General features: G+C 39.1%; 1 protein-coding gene and 1 pseudogene across 10 annotated transcripts in view; both read left to right on the forward strand.

Moving 5' to 3' along the window:
* The window catches only part of LOC137234572 (plasma membrane calcium-transporting ATPase 2-like), a 2,440,841-nt gene that overhangs the window by 2,401,384 nt on the left and 13,975 nt on the right, over positions 1 to 25,482 (forward strand). The gene's annotated exons all lie outside the window — the stretch shown is intronic.
* LOC137234359 (aryl hydrocarbon receptor nuclear translocator homolog) lies at positions 7,008 to 8,060 on the forward strand (annotated as a pseudogene).

Below are 25,482 nucleotides of genomic sequence, written 5' to 3' on the forward strand. Positions count from 1 at the left end.
ATCCCAGTCAGGGACATAAAATTAGGCTTCCCCCTTGCGATACCGATGTGTTTAAAGGTGATTACCTTTCTTGGCCGGCCTTTAGAGATATGTTCACGGCCTTATATATTCTCAACAAGGATCTGCAAGATGTTGAAAAAATGTACTATATAAGGCAGAAGACTCAAGGGGAAGCAAAGGAAATAGTAGAAAGATGCTCCCTGACGAATGAAGGGTTTGAAGCAGCCTGGAAAAGACAGGTATGAGAATAAGCGTTTCTTAGTGAACACGCAATGGAAAATTTTGTTCAAAATTACGGCGGTCGAATACGAATGCGGAACAGCAATAAAAAAATTACAACGCTAAATAAATAATTGCATATCGGCGCTTCAATGTCACAAAATCGACATCACAAAGTGGGATGCAATTATAACATACTTATGTTCCACAAAACTCCCTGAATCTACTTTGGCGCTATGAGAACAAAACGGTAGAGAAGAAAACGGACATCCCAAAATGGGAAGATATGGACAAATTCCTGTCCAGCCGTTTTCAAACTCTAGAAACCGTGTCTGACATAAAGGGTAATAAACCATCCAAGGCGCCCAAAACTCACACGAATAGTTCAAGGGAAATGTCTACAAAACTTGGAGTTTATGAAGCCAGCGCCCAAAAACGGCATGTATGATGTGCAACAGTAAGGAGCACAAATTACGAAACTGCCAAAAATTCCGTAAGCTGTCCACGGTAGACAAAATAGCTTATGTGAAAAGCAACAACCAGTCGACCTCATCCTAGGAGGCGTCTTCGGTTGGATATTAACCGGTCGCACAGAAGCCCTCTGCCAATTAATAACCGAGTATATTTTTTTAATGAAATCAGCATCGAGAAACAATTGAATGCCTATTGGGAGCTAGAAGATATACCTAAGAAAAGGTCCCTCACTGAGGATAATGTCTATTGTGAGGCAATTTACAAAGCGACAACAAAAAGGATAACCGATAGGAAATACATCGTAGCCCTACGAATCAAGCAGGAGTTTCCAAACAGCATCAGACTAGGGCCCTCTCTGAAAAACGCTTGCTCTCAGTTTTACCGAAACGTGACGCGCGTATCGAAAACGCCAGCCCTACAAATTGAATACAACATAGTATTAGCGGAATACCAAACACTAGCGCATATGAGAAAAGGTCCTACAATTATCCCTCCACATTCAACAAATTGCTATTTTTTGCCTCATCATGCGGTAATAAAAGAGGAGAGCACGACTACAAAAGTAAGAGTAGTTCTTAACGCATCGTGTCTTACTGCTAATGGCACTAGTTTGAATGACGTATTATACACCGGCCCCGTTCTGCAGACCGACCTAACAATTCTGCTCCTTCGTTGGCGATTCTTCAAATATGTCTTTAACAGCGACATAGAGAAGATGTATCGCTAAATATGGGTAATGCCCAACCAAACCCAGTTTTAAAGAATAGTATTTCGCAATAATCCAGGGGATCCTATCAACGTCCTTATCTGGCAATAAGGACACTGCACCAACTAGCAAATGATGTAGATACTTCCTCACCCATAGCAGCCAGAATTCTGCGCACAAGCATCTACATCGATGACGTGCTGGCCTGCGAAAGTAGAATTCGAACTGCAGCCCAATACTGAAAGGAATACCAAAATCCCACTTGCTAAACGCAGATTTTCTGGAATTCGAGGATGCCAGTACAGTCAAAGCATTAGGCATCAGATGGAACGCACATTCGGATTATTTCTATTTTTCCGCGAAACCTATCGAAAAACGTGAGGCCTTGACAAACAGGGAAATACTTTCAGCGATTGCCAAACTCTCCGATCCTTTGGGATGGTTCCAGCCAGTCATCATAGTAGCCAACATCTGGCTGGAAGGAACTGACTGGGATGACGCGGTGTCCACAAGTACCCTAGATAAATGGCAAAACTTTATAGAGGACTACCCCGACATTAGCAACATTCAGATACCAAGATGGGTAAATTTTACACCAAATGTGGATTGAATTACATGGGTTCTGCGACGCATCCGAAAAAGCCTATGCAGCTAAAATATTTCTTAGAATAAAGGTTAAGGAGGAGGTCCACGTCAGCCTGCTAATGGCGAAAACAAGAGTAGCTCCCGTAAAAACAATTCCGCTACCCAGATTAGAACTGTGTGGAACAGTCTTGTTAGCCGAAACTTTAGAATCAATTCGCGAAAACCTGAACCTGGGAAAATTCCATACACATCTATGGACTGACTCACGATCGTTTTAGCGTGGATTAAAAAAACTTCACTGCTCTTGGTCAACATTTGTTGCTCATCGAGTAACCAAAATCGTAGAAAAGGTAGGGAATAGTGCCTGGCACCACGTAGAGTCTGCATCAAATCCAACATATTTGCAGAGGGATGTCAGCAAAAGACCTAAATGCAAGCTCCTTGTGGTGGCAGGGACCTTCTTGGTTACAGGAAGATAATTCAAAGTGGCCGAATCAAGAAAAAGAGTATCAGACAAATATTGAGCAAAAGAGCGTAAAGGCCTTTATCACATCAAAAATAAGTGGATATCCTCATTTATCCTAGAAAGGTTTTCAGAACTTTCAAGAGCCTTGAGGGTCATATCATATATCATAAGATTTTCGCAAAGAACCAATCCTAAGACAAAATCTTCCTATAAGGCGGCATCGTACTTCATTTCACACGATGAAATTCAGGCCACGACAAGTCGTTCAATAACTATCTACCAACGGAAGCATTATTCGGAGGAATTCTCGAGTTTAAATTCCGGGAAACTCATCGGTTCAAAGAGTGAAATCCTGCCTGTTACCCCCTTGTCGATGAAAAGGGCATACTGAGGGTGGGCGGTTGTCTTTCAGGGGCCAAGAATCTTCCCTACAGTGAACGGCACCCGATCATTCTGCCTTAAGACTGCCAGCTCATACGACTTCTTTTCCAGTTCATCCATAAAGACACCCTGTTTGGTGAGAACCAACTTATGTTTCGTCGCCTACGCACACAATATTGGATCCCTAGGATCAAAAATATGATCAGATCGGTCATACATAATTGCAAAACGTGCACCATATTCCGCAAACTGACCAAAACCCAACTTATTGCAGATCTACCTCCAGAACAAACCACCTTTTCCCGGGCTTTCACCAATGCGGGGGTAGATTTTTCCGGACAATTTGACATCAGATCTTATAGTGGAAGAGGATGCCGCTTTTCAAAGGGTTACGTCTGCCTCTTTGTCTGCTTTTTCACCAAGGCGATTCATTTAGAAATCGCGAGTGACCTCAGTACCGCCGCCTTTTTAGCAGCTTTCGATCGGTTTGTCGCCAGGCGAGGATGCCTCTAGAGCACTTCGATCCGAGCTTAAAGCTTTCCTCGCCGATGCGCGTAACTAAACCCTATCGAGATACTCTTACCAAACCCTTCAATGGCATTTCATACCTGCAGCCGCCCCTCATGTGGGCGGACTGTGGGAAGCTGGAGTCAAAATTTTAAAACCCACTTCAAAAAGATAGCGTTGGACTATAAATTTACTATGGAGGAGTTCAGTACCCTTCTTTGCAGAGTTGAGTCTTGTCTCAACTCGAGACCTCTGAGCCCTTCCTCTAACGACCAGTTCAGCTTGGAGCCACTCATTCCGGGACGCTTCCTCATTGGCGGTCATCTACTAGCCTCACCAGAGATTGACGTCAGTGAGAATCGTGCCTCATTTGTCCACCGCTGCGAGAAGCTAAAGGCATTACATCAAACATTTTGCAAACGGTGGAAGTCCGAATATCTCACCGAATTGCAAAAACGCACCAAGTGGAAACACCCACAAGCCAACCTTAAACAAGGGGGCCCGGTAGTCATAAAAGGAGAAAATTTACCTCCGAACGAATGGAGATTAGGCCTAGTAACCAAAGTTCATTATGGAACCGACCATCGAGTTCGAGTCATCGAGCTTGATACGGCGAGAGAGCACACGACGAGAACAATCACAAAGCTCGTCTTGCTTTCTCCTTACGAGGAGAGGGTCGGAAATCCTTAATATCCCACTTCGCTTTCTCCCTAAGTCCACTTCCTTTCTAGTCAGGGTGTGACACCGAATTAGGGATCTGAATCTTATCTACAATTCTTATTACCCTATGACCAATTATCCAAAACCAGCAAACACTTCATGCAACACTCTTTAGGAACAAATTTCTAAACAACGATGCGGTTGGCCAATTGCAATGAAATGATTTGGCTAACATTTGTACTAAATTACAAAAATGTGGTACTCGGAAAATTTCTACCTTTATAAAATTTATATTGCTTAATATTTTCAATGAACTATTTCTGTTACTAACTCAGCAATTCCAAGTTCATTTTGACAACTAACAATTTCCCTTTCCTCTAACAAAAAGCTGGGGCAGAAATTTGTGATATCGATTTCTCTAGTTCAACTTTGAGCAAACTCATGAAATAAAAACTAGAGCAACTCGGAGCAAGAAAAATTGTCAAGAAACAAAATTATATGAAACATTTCAACCTTGCGTAATCCAGAGCAGCTCAATAAACAGAACTGTTAATTTGAGCCATTTAAAATAAAAATCTAGGTTTAAAAAAATGCTCTTATCAGCTATGAATATATATATATATATATATATATATATATATATATATATATATATATATATATATATATATATATATATATACAACAGGAGAATTTCCTGCAAACACATAATATAATGTTTAATTATAAAAGTGAATAGGAGCTCAATTGGGAACGCGTGGATCAGGCCATACCTATATATAACTTAACTAATTCACCCCAGCGCAAGACTTGCTTTCATGCGCCCATGCTTTCGCTTTGGTATGAGAGAAATGCACGCTTCTATGTTTGGCGGAGCCATTCACACATACACAACCGCTCCTTAGTTTCACGGAGCCTATGTTTTGGCATGAATGAAATGTACACTCCTATGTTTGGCGGAGCCATTCACATACCTCCTATTTGGCGGAGTCACATACACACAAAACAATGGGGGCCACACCAACACGTTCAAACAATTTTACTCGTGATAATGGCATGTCTTCAACATGCTCCTCTAAGACCTTCATGGCTGACAAAAAAGTTTTTCCCTAAAATTTAATGGTAGTAAAGGTTTTTTCTCCACTCACGTGCGTGGAGCACAAAAAGTTTGCAATCATTTTTTATTTTAATTTTTTATTTCAAAAAAGACAAAATTACCCAGCGGGCAAAAGGAAACCTTTACAGTTGGTATAAGAAATGATTAATGCTATGTTCAAACAGAAAAATAAATTGAGGCTATTTCGATTTAAATTGAGTGGTGTTCATACAACTCTATTTAGCTTACACAATAGTAATTTGATAGCTGGTTGGCTCATCTCTACAGTAACAACATATCTTTGTTGAGACTGTCAAAATGTGCGTGTTGGTATTAGGTGAATGGAATGGAATGAAAACATAAAACTTTGTAATTTTTGTGTGTTGTAAGAAAATGTGTTCAGTGTTTTGTTTTCATTTTGATTTTGCCATCTTCTTTTGACAGTCCCTACTCCAGTGAAATGAAAGACATAAAATCAGCTGATGAAATGAGCCAACCATATAGATCAGCCATGCGTAAATGACGTTTAAATATACTCAATAAACACACTTTACAATGTTGCATTTGCAGGTTGAAACAATTTATTACGCATTTTTTTTTTAAATTGGCGATTTATTATTACAATTTATTATATGACAAAATGCGTAATAAATTGCCCAAACAGTATAAATTGCCAATTTGGTGTGTGTTTGAACCTAGTATAATGGAAACTATTGCAAGTGATGATCCAATCACAAGCAAGTTTTAGGAGAAAATATTAGAAATGCAAGGAAAAACTCAAACTAAATCAAGTATGGGTTTTGGACACCAGAGACTCGTGATGCGACCTAATTAAAACCAATTTATTATAGTCTTGGGGTGACAAAAGGAAGTCAACCAAACCCATACAGACGCCCATCTCGCCGGTTAAGGATGTGTATGGATAATTTCTGAACTAGTTTTTTTAGCCTAACTCGTTTTTTAGACTTCGTTTTTGCATTACAAATTACACGAAGGTACACTCATCACTGTTGACGACCCTTAATATTAAAAACCAAACCTCCTGTGACCAACAATTTAACGCCCATGCAGTCAAAATACGGAAGTGCACAATAATCATGTACATCCCAGATAGTTGTGAGAGGCGCTTTGAGAGACCAACCTCTTCCAAAGGGCAGAAAACACAACTTGGTGCGTTTTGTTTTTCCCTTTATGTATACATAGCATTCATAAATACATTTACATGAAATGGAAGAGTCAGAGGAGTGTTTAGCTATATGCTTCAAAGGCCAACCCAATTCGGCAGCTCTGATGACAGCTACATAGCTGTCCGGACCAGCACCTGTCCCCACCAAATCGGCCTCATGGGTGCTCGTGTAGAAAAGAACAGTCAACACCCCCAATATAGCGTCATTAGTGCGAAGCGGGGTCTGAATTGTGACAGTGGTGTAGTCAGGTAGGGTACAATGCACCTTTTGTTCTATATTCGCGTTAACTATAGATACCTACCGTTGCACAGTCAAGTTTGCACTAACATTTTGTACATAGAAATTTGTCGATATTTTCATGTAAATTAACAAAGCGGGGATGAATTTAATTTAATACGAAAGTGAATAGCATGTGGAGGTAAATTAATGGTCGCTTCACCGTCTGTATGCTTTACTTGAGACCAAGAATATACGGCAAAGTGTTTATAGCACCAATTCAGTGATACAAAGACCGTTTGCCACAATCCAGCGTAGTAGCATTTGACCTAAATAAAGATTTTCACCCATATACAAAAGCTAGCAACTTCACCGTGGACTCGCTAAATATTCAAATCATGGCCGATGCAAACATGTAGGATCAAGGACGCTTCGCGAGTCGGAAATCACGGCGAAATCGAAAGACTTCGTCGTAACAAAATTACGGAATATATTACTGAGCTATCAGGTATGGTGCCAACATGCAGCACCCTAGCACGCAAACCTGACAAATTGACAATACTACGCATGGCTGTGGCGCATATGAAAGCATTTCTTGGCACTGGAAATACGAGCAGCGATGGTACATACCAACCATCACGCGATGGTACCAATTATGCGGTAGTTCATTGTAATGGTTACAGAAAAACTGGCCCCAGCTGATATTTTCCTGGCGTACATATGGAGCGTCCAGTAGATGATGGTATGCCTTCATCGCATTGTTTCCTTGTGGCGATTGGCCGCTCACAGGTAACTTCAACAGCATCGAATGACACGACAACCTCAAATAATCAATCTGAATTTATTACACGTCATGCAATGAATGGCAAATTTACATTTGTTGAGCAGCGCGTTATGAATGTATTAGGTTTTACGCCAACAAATTTACTTGGCTAAATTTTTTACGACTTTTGCCATGCAGAAGGTCAGATGAATGTTAAGGATAGTTTTGATCAAGTGCTGAAACAAAAAGGAAACTTCTCTTTGATGTATCGGGCGCGTGGCAAAAGTGGTGAATACATTTGAATTCGTAGGCTTGCCAATGCATTCCAATAGTCGGATATATCGTATCCACAAACAGCTCATCCAAGGCCTTACACTCATCCAATGCAGCACATGAGCAGCCTATCAAACAACAGCTGAACATATTTATGTCGCACCTGGTGTAGATTAAACGGCGCAGGCACGTCTAGATGTTGCACCATCTGCTGCAGCTGCTGATGGTATGTATAGCACGCATGGTATGATTGGTGCACATATGCCACCACAAAGTGTAATACTTACAACACAACAAGCTAGTAATGCTGCGCATCCAGGTTCAGCACAAAATCCTGTAGCCGCCTATAATTATGATATAACACATTCACCTTTAGGTGGTTACCCACCAGCGCCAGGTGGACCTTCACCCAATACTGCACATTTGCAAAAATTCCTAAAGGTAATAGCTCACCAACACCTTCTGCTATTTCTTGGAGCACTAAAAGCACTACAAATTTAATGTTTCGTTTGCAAACCTCAAATTGATATATTAACACCCCGATTCTGAGCGTTACCCGTAAAATAGTACCCAGAACATTATGTAACCGAATACTGTTACCAGTTTTTCTATCCGCGATTCTGGCCCAAGTGGTAACGCTGTCATCACCGAAAAACTCACCGGTGTCTGTGGAGAAATTTAAAAGGTAGTTTTCTTCGCTTTCACGGTTGCCACTTTGGTCCATTTGGATATAATTTATGCCAAGCATTAAAAATAAAAGTGTTGGTAAACACATTGTCGTTAATTGTTGATGAAATAACCGACTAATCAAAAAAACTCTTGTTATATAATAATATTAATAACGGCTAGATATTTCGATGGGTTATACAACACTATGTAAAATATATGAAAATAAAAATCGCCTAGCATAGCTTATAGCGAGCACTCTGCCGTCAGCCTAACACTTTCAAAACTTATACAAAGAAATTTTATGCATTACTTCTCGTTTGGCACTTTGATATTTAAATCTTTCTCACCCAGCTCAATGAGTTCAAGGAGTTCCAGGACTATTGTGGTGTTAAGCCACGCAAGATAATTGAAAACCAAGTATCTTGGCACAAGAAATATTTCAACTCGAAGACATAAGGAAGCAAATGCAAACAAGATTTGATTTCGGAAGAAATGTTTTGTATAAAATTATTTCCGTAGGTGCTAGCTCAGGGGTTCTTGGGATCAAAACTCACACTTACTGAATCTAGGCTCTGATATGAAGTTTAAACGTTAAGGGAAAAAGTAAGCATCTATAAAAATAGCGCTAACAAAATTGCTTAGTTTCATTTATGATTTACTGAGTTTTCCACATACATAGTTCGGCAACACCAGAACGCAAATTTTAAACATTTTCTTACTAAAACCCATTGTGAATTCATACAAGTGAAAAATCGTTCTATTCCTCCATTGCCATACCTACCTGTCAAATAATAGCTGACAGGGAGAACGGCTGTCGCCAATGGCCAGAGAATGGAGGAAAGGTTTGTTTTTTACTCACGATTATTAATTTGAAGTGCCATGAGTTGCCCATTTGTGTTTCAAATCAGCTTTTCTTTTAAATGTGTCTACGGAAAATCAGACTACATATTATTATTCATTTCTTAAAACTAGTTAAGAGATTAAATGTGAGCAGCCAGTTAAGCGAACATTTTAAAATATGTAAATAATGCAGTGTACCAGTCGTCTCCAAAAATATTTGAAAAACACTATTGAACAAATGATTTAAGTAATCGAACAGCGATAGAACAGGTGATCGAGGCTGTTTACTATTGTGGACGTTTTTATCAAACATTCGCCAATTGTATGAATTCACAATGCTAAAACCTAACTACAATATAGATTTTATTTCATTGCAATGAACAACATAATGCTAGAACCAAGAGCTTTGTGACCAAAACTAGGTTCACAACGTTTGGTTGGTGAAAGACATATACTTAGCCTATGTCAAAATATAGAGCCATTTTTGGTTGCATGCACATATATTTGTTTGTTCAGCTTGAATTAAAGAAAAGTCTTCACTATGTTTAGTAATATTTTATATGGAAACATCCTAAAATTTTGTATTTTATACTAATAAAATAAAACAAAAATTTGGTCCTTTTTTTTGATGAATTTTGGTCCCAAATGGAAACAAAATTTTTCGCTTGTAGATACGAGATTAAAAAATAAACGGGAGGATGTGTGTATGCTTATTATGCATAATAATTTTCTACATAGGTATATTGTAATTTATTTTGTGAAAGTACAAAATGTATACAAACATGTATAGCAAGAAGCAACACTTTCCTACAATTATCTTTACTTATTTGTGCTTACAATTCTTTATTTTTCAGTTTTGCCATTTTCTAAACAACAGCTGTTGTGTGGTTATTTCGATGTAACCACCTAATTTTGTGGGTAAAAAATTATCCGGCTACTTTCGAGGGTGGAATGCCAAAAGGGTGTAAAAGTTGCCACATGATTTCGTTACTGTGGTGAAGAATGTTGTTACCACACTAGAATCGGGGCGTAAATGTAAAATTATGAAAGAAACAACAGTAATACCTCCAACCATGTATGATTTCTTCCCCACTGTCATGACAAGCACACCACAGCCTGTTAGAATAGCGATTGTGTGGATTCGCCAGTCGCCTTTCGTTGCCAATCGCGAACATATTGCTATTCCTACATGGCTAATTAAGCTCCAAGTAAGCAAAACGCTTATACACAAGGAAATTTGCAGTGTTGATGGTAATATGCAGGTTTCACGTGCGCTTTCCCACGTTAAAATTGGTTGATTCGCCTCATACATGGCATTGTAATTTGCATCCACATCTTCTATTTTTACATCATCAGAGGCATAGATATAATGGTAATGCGACAGGGCTTGTGGACGGCAATTGTCTTCTGCCTGTTGCACACATAGAACGTCCTATAGTTCATTGGCACACATGATTGAACACTAAATATGGATTTTCGCCATAAAAAATGTCGTTTTTAAATGATTTCCGTCACCAAGTGTTAGCGGTTTAAGCCTTTAACGTTTTGCGTATCCTGGAAATAAAAAGGGGAAAGTCATGACTAAAAAAACGATAAAATCTACCATTATACTATATAGGTACTCACCACCGCGTATTTTATATCAATGATTTTTTTGCCATTCAGGAAGTGAAAAGTGTAGCAAATTTCAAAATTTCTACACTTCACTTCTGACAGTTAGCAGTCAAGCATTGCTTACAGACGTTAGCGCTCAAGCGCTAACCATTTCGCACACTACATGTCGCATGTCGCGTCATACCTATCTCTTATCAAGCATTCATTTGGTCGAGATTTAAAATACTTAATTCTACGTATTTCAACAGTATCGACAATACACGACGAAAATAATGTAGAATGGTGAAAACGCAGCTACACAAGCAATTTTTTATACCCTTTCAGCCAAGTTGCGAACCGTTTGGTGGCAGGCCACTTGTGGCAAAACTAAGATACACAACAAATTATGTAGCACCTGATTCAGTGACATCGACCGACAAAAGCCGAACGATTTAAAATAAAATAAAATACTAAAGCACCAGTTCCATTGAATGCATTGGTACTAAAATCAGTTTAATCCTTTTTACCTTATTGCTTTCTATATTCACTATTTTGGTTGTTTAGAACATCAAAGTTTTCATTCTGTTGGAAATATTTGTCAAAGCAAAATATACTTGTAGGCGTATCTAAATAAAAATTTTATTAAATATAACAAAGGTTTCAACTACTACAAACATATAATTATATCGGCAGAAAAACTTAACAAGATTATTCATTCTACATAAACGCTTTAACCACAATCTCAGCTAATTAAGCTCCTAGTCTCCGCTCATACGCCACCCAACCCCTTGGAGTGAAAAACAAATAATAAAAAATTCCCGTTCCAGAATGACGGGCTTCTCGGTCAAACGCAACAAGACGGAACAATTTGTTGACTCCTTCACCGTCTCCTGCCGCTTGTATCAGAAGAATTACGGCATACGACTATGCCCGCTACAGGGGAATGTCGGCAGAAGAACGCCTCCAGGCCGTCCTAATACACCGGCACTGCCCCAACTGTCTATCGCCTTTCCATCGGTTGGAGATATGCCCTAGCACCGACCGTTGTCACCGCTGCCAGGAACCTATATATGGAGGAAGAGCAAGCGCGGCCACGCCCGATCTTTTGTGAAGAGCGCGACGACGATGCAAGCGCCGACGATGCAAACGCCGACGAGGCGCTATCGATAAACATCACCGAAGACACACGATCATGGGCTCACCAGGTAGCAGATGAGGAGAAGGAAATGGAAGAGATCGCTAGAAGTGCAGCAGCCTTAGCTATCGCCCCAACGACCAGCGGAAGCACGATCTTTCCGATAGATGCTTCAACATGAAAAGCGGCCAGCAGTCCCGGACCGGAAACGCGACCAGGTGCAAAATAAACACGGGGATGGCGCGGAGACACGTCCTTTCCATCCATCTTACCGCAATGCCAGTGGGCGACGGGGCGGTGCGGAGCCGCGTCCGCTCAGCCCGACGCAACGCTCCACTGAGAGAGCGGCCCCGTATCCACCACGCGAGGAAGGTACTACCCACGATAGGCGATTTCTACCGTCTTCAGAACAGGGCGATTGCGGGCAACCAACGACGCGACGACAATTACTCCATTATTTATAGCTATTGCTCCTACAGCGATTGTACGAATAGAGGCAGGGGCACCTCCATTTGGTTCGCGCACTTCTTGACCCCTGCGCGCCGACGTCCGTGATCGACGCGAACTTAGCCAACGACCTCCAGCTCGAGCGGCTTAAGACAGCCAGATTTACGGAGGATACCTTAGTGCTACGCGGGATGTATGGAATTACAGATCGGATCACGACCCAGGCTACCGTGGTAGCACGACATGCGCGTCTGATCCCAACCGCGACGATTGACTCCTCGTTCGCCTCACCATTCCAGTTCATGAAGCTCACCCGACGTCGATCCGCGCCGGTACTGCTACTACTTGGTGCCGACGTCTACGCCACCATTATGGTCAGTGGCACAACCCCGGCAACGGTCAATGGGCTTCTCATGCAGCCCACTGTCTTCGGACTGGTAATATCCGGAGCCTTCTAACAATAATGTTCTGGCATCGTTCTCATTTACAGTTATTTTAATTGCCTCCCAATTCCAAAATTACATCTAAATAATCAGGTGCATTAAAACCCAGGCAACCCCACGTACTTGAACACTAACGCTTTTCTCTTTCATCCACATTTCAGCGAAGCTGCATTATTGACAGCAGGGATGTCCACCAGGGAGATCGTATTTACCATACAACCATACATACATATCATATATTTAATTTATTTAGTTTATCCTGCCTTGGGAAGGTTGCTGGTACACTCACCGAGTTTCAAGTTGCTCGCCGCAAGGGGCCCGGCATATTTAGGCACCAGCCTAAATATTACGGACCACCCTAACGCGCGCACCAATTTATCTTCTTTATTACCGGTAACGCTAACACCGGCCGAGCGCTAACTTCGAAGGGGAAAAACTAGACGAAAGTTAGCTATCGGCAGGTGCCGCGGACTTTTTCGCGATTTGTTTCTTTCTTCTATTTTGGAACGTTCACGAGACAGCAGCTAGCCCTAGGTGAGTTAGTCTACCACATATCCTTTTGTTTGAATTATAATTTATTCCGTGCATACGAATATGTAATTAACCATTTTATAATTTTGAATTTCGAATTGGTTTGTGAAGAAATTCTTCTATTTCATAATAAATACGATTAGTAATTTATAATGTTTACAAAGTAAATAAATTTGTTATTACTCGTTGGTAATTCTTTTCTTTATTTCTTTTTATTTGCGTGCACCGCGCCCGATTACCCCGGGTCCACATTGCCCCGCAAACACAATATGTATTGATAAACCAAGTAGATTTAAATGCGTGTTCAATTAACTCGGAAGATCATTACCAATGACCAGGGAATTGGGCTTGGAAGTCAGCAACGGACAATTTATGCGAAGTAGCAGCATTAAAGCAATATGAAAACGAAGTGTGTGGATTCATTCCCGCCTCAGATCGTTGGCTTTACAAGATATATAGCAAATCAACGACACATCTAGAATGTGATGACGATCAACAAATGCGAATGGAAATCACTAAACAGGGCGTTATCACAATAAGAGAAGGATGTACAGCTCGACATGAAGGAGTAACTTTAACAGCATCTCATCAAATACAATCCGAGGTCACTAAAGAATTGCTATCCTCTTCTTGAAACATTGAAAATATACCTGCGAATTAGACCTTTTGACTCTACCTTAATAAGCAACACAAGCAAATGGAAGTTCTCAATAGGAAAATATAAAATTAAAAGGTATACATTTTCACCACATAAGTGGCCACGCTACACTGTCTTTAATTTTAATAATAGGGCTGATAATCGCTATATTATATGTAAGATTAATATGTAAAACTAAAAACGTAGCTATTCCATTTGAACTTCCAGTTAGATATGATCATAATTAAATAAAATTTTAGGAAACTTATTATGTTTAAGAGAAATAGGGTAATTTTTGGCCTTTGGCAGAATGTTCATAAATATATGAACACGTAATCTTGTCGGCCCCATGGCGATAAGAAACTAGAAATATACTATAAATATCTATAGTCCACCTAAATGTCGAAATAAAAGATAAGCGTAACAACGTGAATGCTGTTCATAAAATATTTCTAAATTACTTATCTGAAAACACATAAAAATATAAAACTACCTCAATACACCAACGCATACAAGCAGCAACTAGATTTTAATTATTTAAAATAAGTATGTACGTGCATTAGTGCACTTAAGTCAACAGTGCCCTTAAGCAAAGATTATTGCTGATTACGATACATTGGAGCTGCATGAGACACATTAAATTTAACGCACTTAGAATGCGTTGGTATCTAATGTACACATTAAAAATAAATTCACACATACATATTCATATGTAGCAAAATGAACCTCTGTAAATATTTGTGTATACAACAACAAATTATAAGAAAACTAGGATAAAAAAAATGTATATAAAGTAAGATATTTTTGTAAATAAATCAGAATTCATTTGAACTCTCGTTGGAAAGCATCTTTTCCTTTTTAAGTTATAATATTCTTGTTTTCCCTTACCAGCGGCAAGGACCAGGAATTTACAGCTTAAACAAAGTAGAAATTTTTCAGACAACCTGCCATAGCTGCGCAGATAGATCCATTTCGAAGGGTGCTAAGCCTTCATCATCAGTACGCTTTCGGCACGCTGCGCTAACCATTTAGCTGGATTTGTTTATTGTCAATTACTTTGTTTGACATTCACAAGTGTTAATGGTTTATTAACAACTGTTTTTGTTTTTATCGGCCTATTGATAAATGATTCAATGTTCGATTCGAGCTCAAGGCCGCAACAATAATTTTTTTCTAATGATAATTATTGTTATTTTTTAATTGTTCTATAATTGAAAAATTGTATTTTGTTTTTGTAATAGTAAGTAGAAAATTTTTCAGACAACCTGCCATAGCTGCGCAGATAGATCCATTTCGAAGGGTGCTAAGCCTTCATCATCAGTACGCTTTAGGCACGCTGCACGTTAAAAAAATAAAAATAATTACCATTTGAAAAAAAATATTGTTCTGGCGTTGAGCTCGAGTCGAACCTTGAATCAATTATCAATAGGCCTATAAAACCAAAAACAATTGTTAAAAAAAATTGTTAAAAATTTACTACAATTTAAATTTGTTTTATCTTAAATATAAATCCCAGGTTCGAATTCGAGCTCAAGGCCAGGACAATAACTTTTATGATAATTATGGTTTTTAAAAATTTTTCTAGGATCGACTAAACTACTTTTTATTATTTTGGAATGAAAGATAGAAAATTTTTCAGACACCTGCCATAGCTACTCAGATAGATTCATTTCGAAGGATGCTAAGCCTTCATCATCAGTATACTTTAGGCACGCTGCGCTATTAAGGTATACAGGTGGTGGGTTGGACAGATAAATTGCTACTTCTATTCCTCTTTATCAACTACCTTTACCAACTTTATGCCATCTGTTGGAAGTAACTGATAATGTTGGATTGAGTCGGGGCGGGTCTATATTGGATCCCAGGGCATAAACGAATAGATGGGAATTAAAAAACGGATGAACAAGCCAAAAAGAGCGCATCCCTTCAAGCTTCCTCCGTAGACTTCCCAGTTAGATTGTGCGACATTAAGAAAAGGCAAGATGCACATGATCGACCAAGCGGGAAAGGCGTCGGTCCAACCATGGGGCTGAAAAGTGCCGAAGATTATGTGTAGGTCTTACAACCTTAGACTAACAAAGTTGCTTCTTTCATTAAAAAAAGAGGACTGTAGACTTGTGACGGGTATTCTGACTGGACACCGCCTTGTGCCGTCACATGCCTTTAAATTAGGCTTGGTGTGTGATCACCGATCGAGCAAGGCTAAGACTCTAGCTATTAGGAGTGATACAGCTGTCAGATCTAGAAGCAATAAATAGGTTAAGTGCTAGAAAGCTTCTAGTATTTTTCAGGAGGACGGAGTTATTTTTTAACATAGGTCCTGGTTTTTGATAAAGGTTTTCAGTTCTTCGTTAAACAAACTTCTGATAACACTATAGCCTCATTCAGTCTATGTGAGGTCCTCATGGACCGCCCAGTTCAACCTAACCTAACGTATAAAAAACAATATTTATCTTTGACTTTTGACTCAAATCGAACTTGGAATCCTTTATCAAAAACATTTTTTAACAAACCAAGGACACATGGAAAATGCACAGTAAGCAAAAATCCAGTATTATCAGTAATTTTCAACAGATGGCGTAACGCTAGTAAAATATTATCTGTAAAGGGGAATAGAAGTAGCGATTTATCAGTTAAACAAACCACTTCTGTGTAGCTAAATGATTAGCAAAGGTGTCCGAAAAAACTCTATCTTCTATTAAAAAATAACAAATAATATTTCAGTTGTAGAAAAATTATAAAAATAATCAACAATTATCATAAAAATTATTGTTATAGGCCTTGAGCTCGAAGGGAACCTGGAATCCTTTCTTATATTTAAATATATTTGTTTTTAAATTTTTGATTTTGTTTAGCCTTGGGTGTGAACCCATAATCTTCTTCATTCTATCATTGCTTTTTTACGTTAGTGTAAATAAATACACTGCATGTATTATAAATGTATATATATTGTAACGAATTTACTTGCAAATCCTCTTATTTGCCCTTCTGCTAAGTTCGAATCACTAAACTGTTGAATAAATAACTCCAATATTGAATAATGGAAAAATTGCCTTTATTAAAGTACTTCACAATAACACTTATACTTTGCAACTAGCTTGCTTAACAACCAAACTGATTGATAGCTCAAATGAAACTCTTCTATAGCCCGACAGATTGCGTGCTTAATCAAAACTGCTCGATAGCTCAAATCAAACTGAATTCCAGCACCTCTACATTTTCTTCCTTTTATACTCTCTGATTTTAACGTTCGCATCTTCTAGGCGCTTCCAGAATCTACTAGTTGCCATCAGCTCTCAAACTTCTCAGCTGTAACTACAATTGCACGATTTTATAGCTTCTCTCATTGCATACTTTCAGGAGTATCTCAGATATATGCATGTGTTTGTGCATTGACTCTCCGCTGCTCGTATGCGTACATGGTACGTATGTGTAGACGTAATTATTGTTTCGTTTATGTAGATACATAGTGATTGAATTATTGATGTGAATTCACGTCACGGCTTAGCATCGGCCTAGAGATAGCAGCACCCCTTAGTTTTGCTAATATCCGTAACACTGCCTTCCACCTAAGTCGGATCGTCCCGATCACACAAATCTCCCAATCTAAACGCCGCTAGCATCTCCAGATGTACCACTCTACTACTCCGTGGTTTCCCAGTGGTTTGTATGCGGTAGATGGTATCACTGATCTTCTTCGCAACTTTGTACGGGCCTTCCCAACTGCACCGAATCTTGGATGGAACACATTTCCGCCGGTGAGGGTTGTATAAGAGTACCAAATCTCCTTCCAAGGAACCTTCCGAATTTGTGTTCTCATTGTACCTGCGTTTCATCTTACTACTCATTATTTTTGATCTTTCCCTCGCACTCTGTTGTTTGGCCAATGAACTTCTTTGCAGAGCCTGCACTTGACGGATTGACTTTGCATCATCATTATCGTATGGACGTTTCACAACAGTAGTTGCGCGCTGGCTTGAAACCACCCTTGCATTCTTTCTGAAAAATTCTTTCAGTCGTTTTAGTGCGTCCATTAGGGTTTGTCGATGCCGGCGTTTTTCTAGCAGGTACTTTTAATTTCTCTTTATTTGGCCCATTCGATCCATCAACTTTCCTTTTGACTTTCGTGGCCTTTTTCGAGTCTTCTCCACCATTACTCGATTACTACTGAACCCTTTCTCCAACTTGAAGTTAAGTTGTATATCCTGGTTCTCATAACACATCACCCTTCTCTGCATATCGATCTTGATGTCATGGTCAACCAAGAAGTCACTCCCAATATGAATTCTTCAACGATCTTCGCCACAACGAAATTGTGTAAAACCATGACCTTCCCAATTAAGACTTCACAGATCACTTCTCCCCGGACTTGGTTATACTCGCCAGTGACCGTAGGCAACCTCGCTCCAGGTAATGACTTTACTCTCCTGTAGACCAAATCAGATCGAATCAAGGAATGAGATGCGCCTGTATCTACCGTCAGTACATGTTCTTTCCCATCCACATTCCCTCTGGCGGTGAGGCTGCTCGATTTTCTACCAATTTGCAACACCGATATCACAGCGCATTCAATAGCTGGATCCAGCTCTCGATCTTTACCTCTTACTCGCTCTTGCTCATCTCCTCCAGCTTTGCGTTTACGGCCACCTACATTGTTGGAACTATTAGACCAAGATCGCAATGACGTGCACCGGACTCCCCGCATTTGAAGCATTTGATAAATTTTTCACTCCGCTTTTGCGATCCTTCCAGCGCCTCCAATATTGCGTCTACCCACTTTGGCCTTTCTAATTCCACACGGCGTGCTTTGAAAACTGGCTTACACAGAAGCGACGCTGTTTTCTGAATCAGAGCTTGTGACACCGTTTCTCCGAATGTTAGTTTTGGATTCGCATATGTAGCCCGCTTCGTTTCCACATTTCCTATGCCATTTATGAAGCTCTGGATTTTTATCCTTTCAGTGTATTCCACAGGGTGCGTCCGCATTTGCAAGATGAGCCAATCTTTCAATTTCTGAAGCAAACTCCTGCAATGTCTTATTTGCTTTTTGGTAGCGGTTTTGCAACTCAATTTGGAATGACTGTTTTCTATGCTCGCTTCCATAACGTCGTTCTACAGCAGCCATCAATACTTCATAACTGTTCCGTTCGTACTCTGGAATCGTCTGTAAGATTTCCGCTGCAGGCCTTTTCAATGCCACGAAGAGTGCAGCAACTTTATCTTCAGCATTCCAGTTGTTAACTGTAGCGGCCTTCTCAAACTGTAGCTTAAAGACCTGGAAAGGAACAGACCCGTCAAAGGATGGTGTTTTTACCTTTGGATTGCTTGCTGAAACAGCTGACCGATTTAGTTGTAACTGCTCCATACGACCTTTTAAATCATCTACTTCTGCCTGAAATTGAGCCATTTTTGCATCCTGCGCTTCCAGTTTTGATGATACCTGTTCCAAAATTTCTGCCGACATTTCAGATATACGTGCCTCTTGCGCTTCCAATTCAGGTGCAATATATGTCTTTTGGTCTTCCAGTTGAGATGACACTTGCGACGTCATTTCTGAAATACAATTGTAACGAATTTACTTGCAAATCCTCTTATTTGCCCTCCTGCTAAGTTCGAATCACTAAACTGTTGAATAAATAACTCCAATATTGAACAATGGAAAAATGGCCTTTATTAAAGTACTTCACAATAACACTTACACTTTGTAACTAGCTAGCTCAACAACCAAACTGATTGATAGCTCAAATGAAACTCTTCTATAGCCCAACAGATTGCGTGCTTAATCAAAACTGACCGATAGCTCAAATCAAGCTGAATTCCAGCGCCTTTACATTTTCTGCTTTTTATACTCTCTGATTTCAACGTTCGCATCTTCTAGGCGCTTCCAGAATCTACTAGTTGCCATCAGCTCTCAAAATTCTCAGCTGTAACTACAATTGCACGATTTTATAGCTTCTCTCATTGCATACTTTCAGGAGCATCTCAGATATATGCATGTGTTTGTGCATTGACTCTCCTCTGCTCGTATACGTACATGGTACATATGTATAGACGCAATTATTGTTTCGTTTATGTAGATACATAACGATTGAATTACTGCTGTGAATTCACGTCACTGCTTAGCATCGGCCTGGAGATAGCAGCACCCCTTAGTTTTGCTAATATTCGTAACAATATTCTTTTAACTTAAACACCCGCTTCATATATGTCGGAGAGAAAAAGCTATTATCCCTTAAAAGTGTTTTCTAGTGTTGGGAACTATCGAATTAAAACTATCGAGTTATTCGATAGTTCAATAATTTTCATTCGTTCGATAGTCATTTGAAATTCGTTCATTACTATTTTTTCGAATTACTAGTTTTAGGTATGAATGATTCGTTCACTACTATTTTTTCGAGTTACTAGTTATAGGTATGAATGATTCGTTCATTACTATTTTTTCGAATTACTAGTTTTAGGTATGAATGATTCGTTCTCTACTATTTTTTCGAGTTACTAGTTTTAGGTATGAATGATTCGTTCATTACTATTTTTTCGAATTACTAGTTTTAGGCATGAATGATTCGTTCACTACTATTTTTTCGAATTACTAGTTTTATGTATGAATGATTCGTTCATTACTATTTTATCGAACTACTAGTTTTTGGTATGAATGATTCGCTCATTACTATTTCGAATCATTCGTTCTATTTAAATTTTTGCTGTGCATATATCAGTGTTAAAAAGATATTAAAATAAATTTAGCATACGTCAACCTAATCGACAAACGTTTTAAGCGTGGTAATTGTTAAATATTTTTAACTGAGGAAGTGATTTTAACGATTTAATTTGTGTAGATATTTATAATGCGGCCTGGATTGAAGAGATCTTCTGTTTGGGAGTTTTTTACCAAAAATGGCAAAGAAGTTAAATGCCATATATGCAAAAAAATTTTTAAATTTTCTGGCAACACATCAAATTTAAATGACCATCTACGCCGTAAGCATCCGTCTTCCTCAGAACATAGGAATCTAACTTCAGGAGAAATAGCGCCAGTAATTTCAGAAGAGGAACGTAGTTCCACTTCTCTTTCGTCAACTACTGCAGGGAGTGCAGCGCGCAGTTCGTTAACAGTACCTACCGAAGACATTTCCAATAGTGGATGTTTGAGAGGGACTGTTCAAACAAAATTATTTGTTACCAGCACACGTTCTGAGCTCTCAGAGCAAGAAAAAAATAATATTGATGAATCTCTTTTAAAGATGATTACAAAAGACTTGCAGCCGCTGTCCATCGTTGACAATGTAGGATTTGTAGAATATACAAAAAAGCTTCAGCCATTATATTCCTTGCCAAACAGAAAAGTTTTATCAAATACAATGCTACCTTTTAAATACAATGAAGTAAGAAAGAAACTGCATGACTTGCTCAACATTGTAACACATATTTCAGTTACAACTGATATGTGGACTTCTGATAGTCAAAAATCTTTTTTGTCAGTTACTAGTCATTTCGTTCGGGATAACAAAATGATTTCTGCAGTTTTATCAACAAAGGAAATCTTAGGAAATCATACCTCCCAAAATATAGCTACAGAATTGAAGTTAATATTTGATGAGTGGTCCGTTTTTGACAAAATAGTTACTGTAGTATGTGATAACGGGGCTAATATTAAAAAGGATATAATTGAAATGCTACAGAAGCACCACCACCCATGTGTAGCGCATACATTATATTTATGTGTAATTGATGCCATCAAAGCTGTTCCACAAGTTACTGTGCTCATAAACAAGTGTCGTGCCATAGTCACTTACTTTAACCATAGTTCTCAAGCGACGGAAAAATTAAAAAATATGCAAAAGCAAATGGGCGTTACTGAACTGAGGTTAAAACAAGATGTCCCTACCCGGTGGAATTCCACCCTTATAATGATGGAGCGCATATGCTTGGTAAAAGAACCACTCTCTGCCATAATAACTTCTTTACCAAATGCTCCTGATTTCCTCAATTCATCAGAATGGGAAACATTGTTGGACTACACTAATCTTTTCAAGCCCGTAGAGGCCATGACATCCGAATTGTCAGGAGAAAATTATCCCACGATGTCACTGGTAGTGCCCCTAATCAGAGGCTTCAATACGCAGTACGAAATCGCAAAATGAAAACTGTAGAGGGAGAAAGTTTGAAGAGCAGATTGTTAGAGGTAGTTTGGAGACGATTAGGGCAGTTGGAGTCTAACAAAATGTTCGCCAAATCAACATTCCTAGATCCTTGGTTTAAAAAAATTGCGTTCGGTAACGAAATTAATGCAAATAATACAACAAAATGGCTAGTGGAAGAAGTAACTTCCCTAATACGGCAACAAAACACAAGTGTTTCTACCAACACCCCAAGAGAAGTATCGGTCGATAAAAGCGAAGTATCTCCCTGGGACCTTCTCGATGAAAAAGTTGCTGAAGCAAAAACAATTTGTCAAAACGCGCCCAATGTCAATGCAAATATTCAGTTGGAGCAATATCTAAGGCAAAATTTTGTTGATCGCTCAAATAATCCCCTAGACTATTGGAATCGTAGCCAGCCAACATTTCCGGAACTATATATGCTTTCGAAAAAATATTTATGTATACCCGCAACATCGGTTCCGTCAGAACGAGTTTTCTCGAGATAAACTAGATATGATAATATTTTTGAACAGCAATTTAAACATTGAAGGTATTTTTCATGTCAACTCAATGTACATACTTGTATTATTTACTTTACAATCAATTTTTTTAGGGGTTTAATAACACAATCAGTTGCCATCTCTGCGGCGAAAATTTAATATAGACCCTCATGCACTATCCGATTTTGGCTAGAACAACCATAGCGACTTTTAGTATTTAAGTGTTTGAAATATTTGTTTTATGTTTCTTTTATAAGTGAAATTTAATGTGCAATTTTTATATTAATTAAACGTGACCTGAATTTTGAAAAAAAAAAAAACAGTAGCTTATGTATAAGTTAAGGCAATCAATAATGCCTCTGAAACAGATTTGAATAATACAGATAAAAATCCATTTTAAGTAACCTTATTTCCTGTTGTTGTTGTTGTTGTTGTAGAGGCATAAAATCTCCCCACAGATTTGGGGAGCCCAAAAAACTGTGGGTTGCGAACCAAGGTCATTTGCATATCATTCATGCGCTTTGCATAACATGTAACAAAGGCATTTAAATTGAATATTTTCATTATTTACTTGAAGCACAATTTACACCATTTTAGTCATATTTAACGTTTTTGTTACGTTCCAATGTAGCGTGATCCAGATACGGATAGAAATTTAACATACAAATGCAACAACAAATTGATCCATATGGTTCACATTGTTGTCGCATTTGCATGTTAAATCTCTAGCCGTATCTGGATCTCGTTTCATTGGAACACGACGTTTTTTGTCTTATATAGGTTTGTTCTTTAGCTACCCCGAAGGGTAACTAAAACAATCCAGAAATTGTTCTTTTGGCTTCTGGCAAGCTAAAGAACAAATTAAATGAATGAATGAAGATATTCGTTCGATAGTTAAAATCATTCAGTAACTAACTATCGATAGTTGAATTCATTCGATAGTTCCCAACACTAGTGTTTTCCGTGTATTGTTAGTGCATTGTTGTATTCAATTGTTGATTACCCTATGCCAAGCCACAGTGAAGTTTTTCATATAAATGCCTTCAACGCAATTGAAGTTTATTTCTCCTTAAAATAAAGACAAATTCATTCAAATGAGAATAGAACAATTCAAACCATATGCTCCCACGGCGATATGGCAACATGTTTGAACCAAGGAAAATCCGGCTGATGTAGCATCCAGAGGAGTATTGGCGAACAAACTTGTGGAGCACGAACTATGGTGGAAAGGGCCCAAATGGTTACAAAAAGAAGAAAGTCAATGCCCAATACAGAATATATTTAAATTCGATGAATTTTGTGTGTCAATATCAATAGAATCACATTTATTGGATGACGTAATAGTAAAGTATTCTAGTTTAACTAAATTAATAAGGGTTGTAGCTTACATATTAAACCCAATTCTAGATAATAACGGAATCCTTCGCGTATGTGGTAGGTTGGGGAATGCAAAACTGCAATTCGATCAAAAGCACCCGAAAATATTAAATAAATCGCATTTATCAACGTTAATTATTGAAAATGTTCACAAAACAACTTTTCATGGCGGAAATAATTAATGTAATCAATGATTAGAACGAATTATTGGATAATTGGATAGAAAAATTCAATAAAGAAAACTATGAGGGCTTGTAATTGCTGCATACATTACCGCAAAGAAGCAGCTAAACAAATAATGGGAAATCTTCCAGAATTTCGAGTGTTACTGTCAATTCCATTCACACATGTTGGTGTAGACTATGCAGGTCCGATACAGATGAGATGTTCGACAGGAAGAGGGCAAAAAGCATTTAAAGGATATATGGGCGATTCTCCTAGAGCCCTCAATTTTAGTAACCCAAGGTTAGGTTAGGTTGAACTGACCGGTCCATGAGAATCTCACTTAAACTGAATAAGTCCGTAGTGTTACCAGAAGTTTGTTTTAACGACCAAACTGAAAAACCCTATCAAAAACCTATGTGATAAAATAACTCCGTCCTCTTGACAAACACTAGAAGTTCCTAGGATTTAAGCCACTTGCTGCTTCTAGATCTGACAGCTGTATCACTCCTAATAGCTGAAGCAAGCGCAGGGCAAGAGCACAGAACGTGCTGTATCGTTTCCCCCTCCATCCCGCACTTTCTACATCTGCTATCACTGAACAAGCCTAATTTAAAGGCAAGTGATGCCAGAGGGCAGTGTCCAGCCAGAATACCCGCCATGAGTCCACAGTCCTCTGTTTTTAATGGTAGAAGCAACTTTATTAGCCTATGGTTGTAAGACCTGCACATAATCTTCGACACTTTACAGCCCCGCACTTGAACCCACGCCTTTCCTGCTTGGTCGATCATGTGCACCTCTCGCCTTCGCTTAATTTCACCCAGTCTTATTGGGATATCTACAGAGAAAGCTACAAGGGATGCGCCCTTTTTAGCTAGTTCATCCGCTTTTTCATTCCCATCTATTCCCATATGATCTGGGACCCAATATAGTTGTATGCTTCTCCCTGTTCCGATTCTCTCCAGGGACTGCTTACACTGTAACACGCATTTAGATGCTGTGCTGTGCGAGATTATTGCCTTAATTGCTGCTTGAATGTCAATATAAAAGTTAACACGATCGCAGCTTGGGATATTTTCTTCCAGGGTTTCTACTGCTTTGGTTACGGCTGCTATTTCCGCTTGGAAAACGCTATAGTAATCCGGCACCCTGTAGGATCTGTTTATTTCCAGATCAGCGCAGTATACCGCAGACCCTACTCCTTCCACTACTTTGGAACCATATGTGTACACATGTATCGCTTCGTCCACCATTTGAGCACCCTTGCACCAACCGCCCACCTCTATTGTGGCCTTAATATCGCCCTCGAAGCGCAGATATGGAATCAGGTAGTCTGTTCGTCTTGTGATTGATGACGCTATACTACTATGGCCGTAGGGTCGGCACTCAAGCTGCCACCAGGCACCGAGCCTGGTTGCAGTTGCTAACGCTATGTTCTTTGCTACCAGGTCTACAGGTGGAATGTGCAGAATGG

Source organism: Eurosta solidaginis, chromosome X (genome assembly GCF_040869045.1).
Source record: "Eurosta solidaginis isolate ZX-2024a chromosome X, ASM4086904v1, whole genome shotgun sequence".
NCBI classification, from domain to species: domain Eukaryota; kingdom Metazoa; phylum Arthropoda; class Insecta; order Diptera; family Tephritidae; genus Eurosta; species Eurosta solidaginis.